General features: G+C 40.3%; 1 protein-coding gene across 1 annotated transcript in view; it reads left to right on the top strand.

The window, feature by feature from the left end:
- Positions 1-10,430, top strand: part of Hs6st3 (heparan sulfate 6-O-sulfotransferase 3) — a 726,575-nt gene that overhangs the window by 235,947 nt on the left and 480,198 nt on the right.

Consider the following 10,430-nt stretch of genomic DNA (forward strand, 5'->3'; position numbering starts at 1 on the left):
GCTCCTGTGGAGGATGAGTAGCTTACTGACATGCAGAAGATGTTGATTCTGATTGGGCAGCTGGGTTAGGAGATTACATCCATCCCATGAGCAGAAGAGTCTAGGGCCATGCCATGACAGGATGCCAAGTTCACACCCAGTGTGATGCGTTATAGGAGCTCTAGAATCTCCTCGGACTGTTATTGACAAAGGAGGGGGCAGGTGTTTCAAGTAGTGATTTACCTCTCAGTTCACAGCTTGGGCTTGACCTCAGCAGTCACCTCGGTGGTACTGTCCCCCCTTGACACTCCTTTTAAAAAAATAATATTGAGAGATTATACATGTGTGGCAAACATTCTACTTCTGAGCTTGTCAGCCCCTTCCCCTTTTCTTGACACAAGGTTTTGCTAATTTCTCAGGCTGGCCTTAGAACTTGAAGTCCTTTACTTCATCCTCCAGAGTAGCCAGTGTTACAGGCCTGTACTGCTACAGCACCTTCAGTGGGATTCCTGACTCATGTTTGATCAGTTGGCAACAACAATGCTATACCTTATGATAAAAGGGACAGCCGTGCTTTTGCATGCCTGACTCTCAAGTCCTGTTGTGAACACGAGTCTACTTTCTATCCATACCCATCTCTTAGCTATAATTGAGGTGAACGTTTCCATGGCAATTCTAACTTCTGGAGTCAGGAAACACAAGGAGGTAGTTGTGGCTGGTACTTGAGGCCAGTTGTCTGAGTTGCTTGCCTACAGAGCATAGCTTTATAAATTGAAGTGGGGATTGATGCTGCTTCTTAGGGTTAGCATCCCCAGAAGTCAAAGTTGTCATTGCTGGTGTACTAATGGCTTACATAAGTCATTCTCTCAGTTTTAAATACAGAGAGATAGAACACACTGGAGAAACCAAGCCTTTTCGTGTGTCAGTGGTAGCATGAGCTCCTATTTAGTCAGGCTCAGTGTGTCCTGTGCACATGAACCACCCTTTAGACTACTGATGCCTGGGATGAAATAAACCCAAATGGTTGGCTTTTCACAATACTGTGAATTCTATTTGGTTTGTTACCATTTTCTTAGATATTTATGATGAAAATGTCACAAAACATTGCACCCTTAAGCATCTGGCAATAAGCTGAAGATTTTAACTAGTCGGTAATTATATGTATTTCTATATTACTCATGCTTTCATAGTTATTTTTTATTAAACATTCCAAGTTTACTTGTTTTCCCACTGTTCTTAAACATAGGCTTTAAAAATGACAGTAGTCTGTTATACAACAGAAAAGTAGTTTTGGGCCTCTTTGTAGCCTGCCAGATTCCCATCCAGACAGACCAGATTGGAAGCTTTTGGATTTTTTAAAAATATTATTTAGCTCCAAGTTTCTAATAATTTTTTCAGGGTCAGCGTTATCTATTGATTGACAAGTTGTGATTGTCTCAGTTGTGTCCCTCACCAGATTCATATGTTGAAGCCTTAATCACTGGTACCTCAGCCTCAGCCTGTTCTTGGAGGTCAGAGCTCCTCAGATGTAATCAAGGTAAAATTAGGATAATAGTGTGGGGTCTCATCCAGTCTGACTCTGTTCCTCCAAGAGAGGAGATTGGGACATCAGCACTCACAGGGAGGAGGTAAGGGAAAGACTGGTACCAGTAGTTCCTGCATCACTGGACTTCAATTGTTTGATGTCCATTGACAGTCTGAATTTCTTGAATATTGTTTTATGTTTTATTTGTTTGCTCACCATATTTCCTTCTTCTAGACTGAGTTCCTTGAAGGGTGAGGATGGTGCCCTTTACACCATGAAGTCTAGGCATTTAATATGAATGGTTCTATTGTATGTGTTGAATTGAACTGAGTATCAAATGTAACCCTATCTTTCCTCGAAGCTTTGCCCCCATATCCAACAGATCATTCTGCTGCAACATCTGTTTGAGCTTCATCGAGGCAGCTATCATGTTTGCTCGCTAGTGTCATGCTATCACCTGTGTTTTGGGGTTGGACGTTCTGAAGGTCAGCTTCTTAACGAGGCAGAATCTAGACAAAGCAATGATCTGTCTTTACTCAGCCTGGACCTAGTATGTTAATTTTGGCTTAATTTAATTTTCTTCTGCTCAGGGCACTGAAATTTTCAAATGGTTCATTTGGTGCTTAATTATTAGCTAAAAAATTCCACCCTATCTAAAGAGAAGCCTTGCTGTGTCAAGTGCAAACCATTTGTATGGGCAGGTTTTTGCTCTGGTCACCACTGATGGGTCTGTGCTGTTCAGGAAGGCAGTGACTCTATTTTGAAGAGAACTGATGTATTTTAGAAAGTATTTCTAAGTATTTCAGGATGAAATGCTCTACATCATGACTGTCTGTCTGTTTCTGTTACTAACTCTCCCTCTCCTAAAAGGATCTTGGCATAAAATTAACCTGGCCAACCTCATAGACACTTCCCTTTTATCTAAAGAAAATTGTGCTTTGATAGAGGGTGTTTCTGGCCCATCAGCATCAATGACAGTCAGAGGGTCTAGTTCCTCTTCTGAGGAAGTGATGGCCATGTTGTTACTTCTCCTGTTTGTGTGGCTTCCTATCGCCACTATAAAAGAAAACCTTGAAGTGAAAAAGCTTTACCCAGAACAAATGCACTGTTTGGAAGTCAGGGGCAGGATGCTGCAATTACAGAACTGACAGGGCTACATCTTTTCTTGAAGCTCAAAGGGCAACCCATGGTCTTGTCATTTTTTCCATCTTGAAGATGCCTTTTGGTTTATGTCTACCTTCAATCTTCAAGCTGAGTCTCAATATTGTGCCGTTCTGACCTCCTGATACGTTTTTGTAGGTTAATGTCCCCATTTCAGGTGAGTCAACAAGCAACCTGTGTTTCCTTTTGTCTTATAGTATAACATATCACAGGCTTAGAAATAGGGTATTTGTGTGTTTGTGGAGGATAGAGTGTGTTCGTCTCCCTATCACACTCTCATTAGTTTTTAATCCCAATTCTTATGCTTTTATTTTTATTTTCACTCTCCTTATTTCTTCCCTGCAATCCCTTAGTTGCAGTATCCTTTACTATCCATTTACTATGTTTTATTTTGTATCTGTCGACCCAGTATGTGTTATATGGGAGCATGTATGAGGGTGCCATGAACATGTTAGCATTTGCCAACATGCTAATGCTCTAATTTTCAGAAGAATTCTATAAGGTTGTCCTAAGATAGGCTGCATTTTCATTTGGCCCTGAGAAAATTGCAATTTGTCAGATTGATTCTCAGCAATCAATACGATCCTTTCTTATTCATTAGTTAGGCTTAGAGTCCAAATACATGTTAGGAAAGATATGCTTACATATTTATCCTCTATGAGGTAAGCATCTTATCTGCATTGATGAAAATTGAATCTCAAAATCTGGACGACTTTCCCAAGGTCAAAGATTTGGTAGTTGACAAATAGCTGGGACACCAGAGCTTAGGAGTTTTGTGTTGTGCCACACTATCTTGCTTGATGAATATTTATAGATCTGTGCCTTGCTGCAGCTCTTCCTTTTTGTTATTGATTGGTTACTTTTTAAGCATAGTGAGTGGTCTTACTGCACCTTGGTTTGTTCATTGAATTTATTCCTCTTCTGTGGTAGTGAGGGGCACCTGTGACCCTGAGCAGTCCTCTATTACAAAGAAGTCCCTCGTCTTCTTTCTAGCTCCTCTTTCTGAGGTGTCTTTCACGCTGGGTGTTTCTGTATAATGAAGGTCATTGCTTGTGAAGAGCACTGGTCTTCTGGAACCCCATCAATGTGACGAGCTGCTGATTAGGGTATTATATGGATGCCTGTTTTGCTCATAGCTAGATAGGGAATCTTATTACATGATCTTTTGGCTTTCTTTCTTACTGCTGGCTTGTTCACATATAAATAATAAGGCCAGAACAGTGATTCTTTTTTTTTCTTCTGCTGTTTGAGACTCAGACTTGAAAAAAAAAGTAAAAGAACATGGGTCATATTTTTCAGTAAAGTTATTTTCAGGATTCATATTGAAGAAGCATTTGGCTTGCTAGTGATCTCACCCACAGCACTGATTAAGTCATCCTCCGTGACACACATTGGGGTGCAGGGTGCTGGGAACATTTTGGTCTTTGCTCTGTTTTCTAGATTTATTTGCATTGAATTAGGCAGCCTGCTGGAGGAATCTTCCTTAAGGTGTGCTCACTGTGCCTTGTTTTCATAAGACTATCATCAATCCTTGAGAAATGCAATTACTTAGAAAACAAAATGTAGCCTCTAGCAATTTACCTGAAATATTCCTGTTCATATTGTAGTTTCAGGACATTGCCGGTATCAAGGTAGACAGCATTTGCTAAGGTATGTTTGTCTTAGGGACTAGATTAATATTTAAGTGCATGTGCCTACGCCAAGGGTCCGATATTATTTATTGAAATAGTATATAGATGTTGGTAATGGATTAAAAAACCATTAGGTATGCAGTAATTTTATTTGCCTAGTAGGATTTATGTTTGCTGCCTCTACTGTAATGGTTCATCCTGACTGTCAACTTTATCAGATTGAGAAGAGTCTAGGAGATTAATGCAGCATACCTTTAAATGTGTATGTGAGGAATCTCAGGGGAGGACTAACTAAGGGAGCAAGACCCACCCTGATGTGTTACCATACAATGGTCTTGGGATCTAATGGAATTAAAAGAGAAAAGGGAGGAAGTCTGAGACATGTATGTTCTCACTCTCTGCCTTCTGGTCACTGTAAAGTGAACTGCTTTGTTTGACCGTAAGACCTTCTCCATGATACACAGAACCCTCTTCAATGATCCAAAATGAAGTCTGTCTTTTCTTGTGTTGCTGAGGCATTTTGGTCACAGCAACAAGAACCCGATTAGCATACTTGTATTTGCCACTGTTGCTTTTCTAGGGACTACAGAACCATGTTTTACTCTGAATCACTCATTGTATTCTGCACAGAGAGTAATTCTGATTGACTGATAAATTATCTGTAAAGTGATTTCCTACTGGAGCAAGTTATGCTTGCAGGTAGACTAAATACTATTTAAATAATGTTAAGAAAAGCGGTTACTGCAATTCTATGTTTATACATCTCTACTCGAGATGGGGAAATACACTAAAACTCGTGTGCATTTAACATTGACCAAGACTCATACAATCGGCCATCCATCATCTTGTAAAGCAAACACTCAGTTGCTCCCAGTGACTCTAAGCTCCTAGGTTTAGTGGTCTTAGGTAATCCCTCATCTGGAATAACCTTTCTCTCTTATCAAGTATTTGATAACATGAAAAGGAAGCTATGATGGGGAATGTACTACTGTGTATGTTTATCTTATTGGTTGTTAAATAAAATACTGTTTGGCCAATGAGACAGGAAGTTAGACAGGACTAGGAGTCAAAGAGGATTCTGGGAAATGTAGTAGAGAAGTGCTGATCCAGGCAGGAAGTGACATAGCAAGGAGACTCATATTTAAGCAAGGAGAAACAGGAAGGGCCCCCTTTTTTCCCGTTCGCCTTCTCCAGCGGCAGGATGTGAGCCACCGGCAAGGAGGGACACCAATAAGGCGTCCGATAAGATAAGTCTTATAAAATATATAGATTTATGATAATTAAGACTGAGCTAACAGATGAGGAATCCTAGTCATTGGCCAAGCAGCATTGTACCTAATATGTCTCTGTATTATTTTGTCCATCCACGTGGTGGGCAGAACTCGGGCTGCTGGCGGAGACCGCCCACGTGGCAGTAGGGCTTGGGCAGCTTTTGGCAGAAAGATTTATCATAACAGGATGGTGTCAGTGATCGGGATGATCCCATGCCCCAAGGTTCCCAGAGAAAGAGTGAAACCTGCCGCCACAGCCTGCCCTGTCAGGCCGCTGAGAGGCAACGGAGCAGCTTCCATATGCTTGTGCTGTCCCGATGCTTCTGGGCCTAGGCCGAGGGCCCGATGGAATCCACATGGGGTGTAGGTTTCCAATATCCTACTTCTGACACCAGATATAGTGGGAAATTACCAATACAGAGTCAGGTAGAAATATAAGGGTATTTAATAGGGAAAAGCCTTACTTACAGAGCGACCTAGCCAGCTGGCGTGGCAGCAGTCTGTACAGAAAGAAGCAAAGTGAAACCGAAAGCGCAAACGCAGTCACATTACGTCACTCTGACCACGCCCTCACAAGCGTGGTCAGACACACCTGTAGCCAGCCCCTAAGTCTTCCCCTACAAGTGTGTATCTGTGGGTGTTCTTCTCCATCAGCCACTGGATGAGGGCTCTAGGATGGCATAAAAAGTAGTCATCAGTCTCATTATAGGGGAAGCATGTTTAGGTTGTCCTCTCCACCATTGCCTAGATTTCAGTTTGTTTCATCCTTGTAGGTCTCTGGAAATCTCCCTAGTGCCAGATCTCTCCTCTCCTCGGACCTATAGTGGCTCCCTCTGATATGGTATCTCTCATCCTGTACTCCTCTAAGCAAAACATAATTCCAATCTCTCACATACTAATAGTGATTGTTCTGATAAATTAAAGGCAAGAAACAAAGTAACCTGTTCTCACTCAGATTTCTAACTTCTCCATAGTTTGGAATACACCAGTCAAAAGTCAACTGTGTGTTCTTTGCTTTTATCTTCCTAAGGAAGGTTTTTAAATTATTGTGGTGTTTTTTAGTTGATTGGTTTTATTTGATATAGAATCATAGTTTTCTTGCTAGAGAGGTGTCCCAGTGGTAGAACTTATGCTTGGAAGATTTTGGAATCCACATCTAGCATAAATATGAAAAGAATCTCCTGAATTACAATGTTTGCATAGGTTTTTTTTTCTTTACCTTTTTCAAACAATGCTGCCCACCAGTGTTGCAAAGCACTTAAAAAATGATTTGGGCTAACCCTCCCCCCTCATTTGTCCTTTCAATTTTCTAACTTGAAAATTCCCCTTCTCTATTTTCATATTACCCAAGTTCTGCTATTTCTCTTCCCTTAAGGCTCTTCCCATCCCAATGGAGCTTTTATCGTTTCCTTATTCTACAGGTTCCCCACATTAACACACCACTCCGGAGCTGTGCAGCTTGGCTGTGTATATGAGGAAAAATATGGGATTTATCTTCCTCAGCCTGGGTTATCTTCCTCACTATAGTTTTATTATTGCTTTGTCTATTCACCTGCAATTCTCAAAATTTTTTTTTTTTAGAATAGGTGAATAAAACTCCACTCTGTATGTACACCCCCACATTTTTATTATCCATTTATTATTTGATGGATTTCTAGGCCACTTCCATTTCCTAGTTATTGTGAATAAAGCAACAATGAATGTGCTCGACCCAGTACATCCATGTTAGGATACAGAGTCCTTGGGTGTATGCCCAGGATTGGTTGATACAAGTTCTTGCCACTGTTTTCCTTTGCCTTTTAGAACTAGTTGACAGCACTGTTACTGTAAGCAACACACACTTCACTCACAAAGTATAGAGGAAATCAAGCCAGATCTGAGTCAGAGGCTTCTTGCCTGCCTTCCGGCTTTCACATTGTCATTCAGAACTTTGTAGATGCCTGGGGGAGAAAAGGGCATTAACAGTCTAACCCAGATGTGAACACTATGGTAAATATGCTAACCTGATAGGCAAGATATCCATGTACAGTAGTGGTGTGAAGGTTACGGTGTAACCTACTACTTCATGATTGGATTTGAGCACCAAAGTACAAGACAGAATTCATACTTGGCACTGTAACTTTAGTTATTTTGTTTGTTTGTTTATTTTTCAAACTTGGCTGAGGAGGTCTTCAGCCCCCAGGGGAGCTTAATATTGTTTAGTGGGATGACTTGGCACCAAGCTGTCATAGAGAAATACTAATCTTGGTTCCAAGTTAGAGAAGTTCCTCTTTGAAATGAAAGAGGCCCCCCAAGGTTCTGAGAACAATTAGTGGTTGAGCACTCAGTCTTAAATGGGACATTTGCACCATGTTTCCAAGGCTGAAGGATCATCACAGATGAGTGGTCAGAAAGCCTGTGAGATATGGAGACATGTTGTGGAATCTGGAACTCTGGCCATGATACAGCCAGCAGAGCCATTGCTACCTATATCTGTAAGGAGCCTACACAAGACTGTGCCCATCAGCAGTCAATCAGGAATTCTTGAGAGCTCTCTGATGAACTATTGGCTACTGCTGGATTCTCTGGGTGGGACAGCATTGTCTTCAGTTGTGTATCTACTGAGCATCCTACCAGCCTTTGATGGAGAGTTCTAGACTCATGGTCATACAAATGATTCTGGTTAAGCTCGGATGATCTTAAAAAAATAACAGGCATTAATGTGAGGCAAAGCCTATGGGGAGGACCGTGTTATTAAGTGGGATTAAGGTCAGAGACAGTGAGGAGGTTATAAGAGAACACTTTATAGGTGTATGTGAACTTATCAAAGCATAAGCTCAATAGAAGTTACACAAATTTAAGTAGCCTATCAGAAACTCTCCTGAAGAGGGACGTATCTAAGGGCAGCGTGCTTCAAACCCAGGAGCACTCCGAGTATGGAGACTCAATTAGCTCCTGAAGGCATTTTTGTGCTTTAGCTCAATGCAAGTCTCAGCTTGCCAGTCATCTTTCTCAAAAACAAATTAGTTTTCAGCATGTGCTGTTGGACTTGATTGCAACACATGGCAATAACTTAAAACCAGTTTCTTAAATTTGGTCAGCAAAAGTAAAGAGGAAGATACCATTTATTTTACAAGGAAAACAAGGCTGAAGTATTCCTGTCAAGATATCAACGTGGTTGTTAAGAGAATCTGATGGCAGACAAACATTCATCGTATTATTGGTATAATTGTCCAATGGGAATTTTCACAGAACACAGGAAATTAACAGGACATTTATTAAAAAGAGAATGCTGTGATTCTAGTCAGAGGGTATATGAACTGAAGTGGCATCTCCAGTTCTGCACTAAGGCATTTTACACCATGCTGCCTCAGGGCAAAGTAGGGTATTTGAATGGAGTTGCAGAATCTACAGTCTCAACAATCACAAAAATTCCTTGTGTGGATTAGATAATCTTTTCCCATCCCTGCCAGTGTTCATATAGATCCTGTAGCTACATTAAGTCAGGCCACTCAAATTAGCATCGCAGTAAATCCAATTCCCCAAGTCTATTGTTTTCATCATTCTCACAACAGATGTTGAGACTTGAAAAGGTTTGAGCTTAAAATGTCTGCGGTTCCAAGTTAAGCACAGAAAAGGCCAGCTTATTTGTTATCGTCATGGTTGGTACTCTCGTAAATCCTGCACTGTTTGGTGTGAGATGGCTCGGCTAGTGTTGATCAAACCTGCTTATAAACCTGGCGTTGTGATAAGTCACTCTGGAAAGTCTTGGCATAAGATTTGTCTGCAAAGTACAGACAAGGGGCTTCCCAAGAAGCATTATCTTCTATGTGCAAGATTCATTTCTAGAATTAGAATCTGTGAAATGCAGTGCCTCCAACTCGAAGCTTACATGTTCATTTTGCCTTCTGTATAAAGTGCTTAGTTGTTCTGTTAGCCACAGATAAGAGAAAGAAAACAACACTAAACAACTCTGGGTGATAATGAACCTTTTACGCTACCTGGTTGTTATTTTGGCTTTCTCTCTTCACACCAATATAATAACGAAATTGAAAATCCTCAGAGGGTGTCCCAGCACCTGCTTCTGTATTCCCTTAGTGCAGTACACTGAAGAGAGAAGGTTTGCAAGCTTCTAACATTATTAAAAATCAATTTATCAGTTGTAGCATAGCTTGCTCATTTTCCCAGCTCTCAGAAAAGTGCCCCCATTGCTTCCCCTCTATCCAGTTTCATGTTGAAAATTGTCTCTCCATGTTTTTTAGAAATTATATTACTCTTGAAAGTTATTAAAAAGAATAATTGTTCAGATTCTCTTTTCCCAAGGAAGATATTGCTCCCTTTCAATTATGAACTTTTTAAATTAAGAAGCTTGTTTTTTTATTTATTTCTGTGGTTCCAAATTCACCTGTCCATGGATGAGTGAGTTAAAGTTATTTTTGATTAAAGGATAAGTAGGATTAATAGTAACAAATGAAAGATAATGAACTATGCAAACAACTTCCATCTTTTCTACTTTTAGTCCTATCATTAAGAACTTGAAAGTAAGGTTTGATTTGGTGTAATTTGATATTTAATTATTTTATATTTCTATTAAGATGAGATGTTCTAGAATGAAAAAATTATTCAAATTGAAGGAATTGGCACTTTAAAACCATGCAACTGTTGCAAAGAAAGGAAGAAAACAAGCCACTGACACCGTATGTAAAGTCTTTTTACCAACTGTGCTTTCAGGGTTGATATGTATTACCTTGGCAATGAAATTACAAAGGAGAGTACACAGTTGTGACAGAAGAGCTGCAGGCCAATGTTGTTTTCAAATGGTATGAATACATACTTGAGCATATGAGGACTTGTGCCTGTCTTATTGCGCCTTGTTGGGTTGAG

This window comes from Cricetulus griseus, assembly GCF_003668045.3.
Source record: "Cricetulus griseus strain 17A/GY chromosome 1 unlocalized genomic scaffold, alternate assembly CriGri-PICRH-1.0 chr1_1, whole genome shotgun sequence".
Classification (NCBI taxonomy): Eukaryota; Metazoa; Chordata; class Mammalia; order Rodentia; family Cricetidae; genus Cricetulus; species Cricetulus griseus.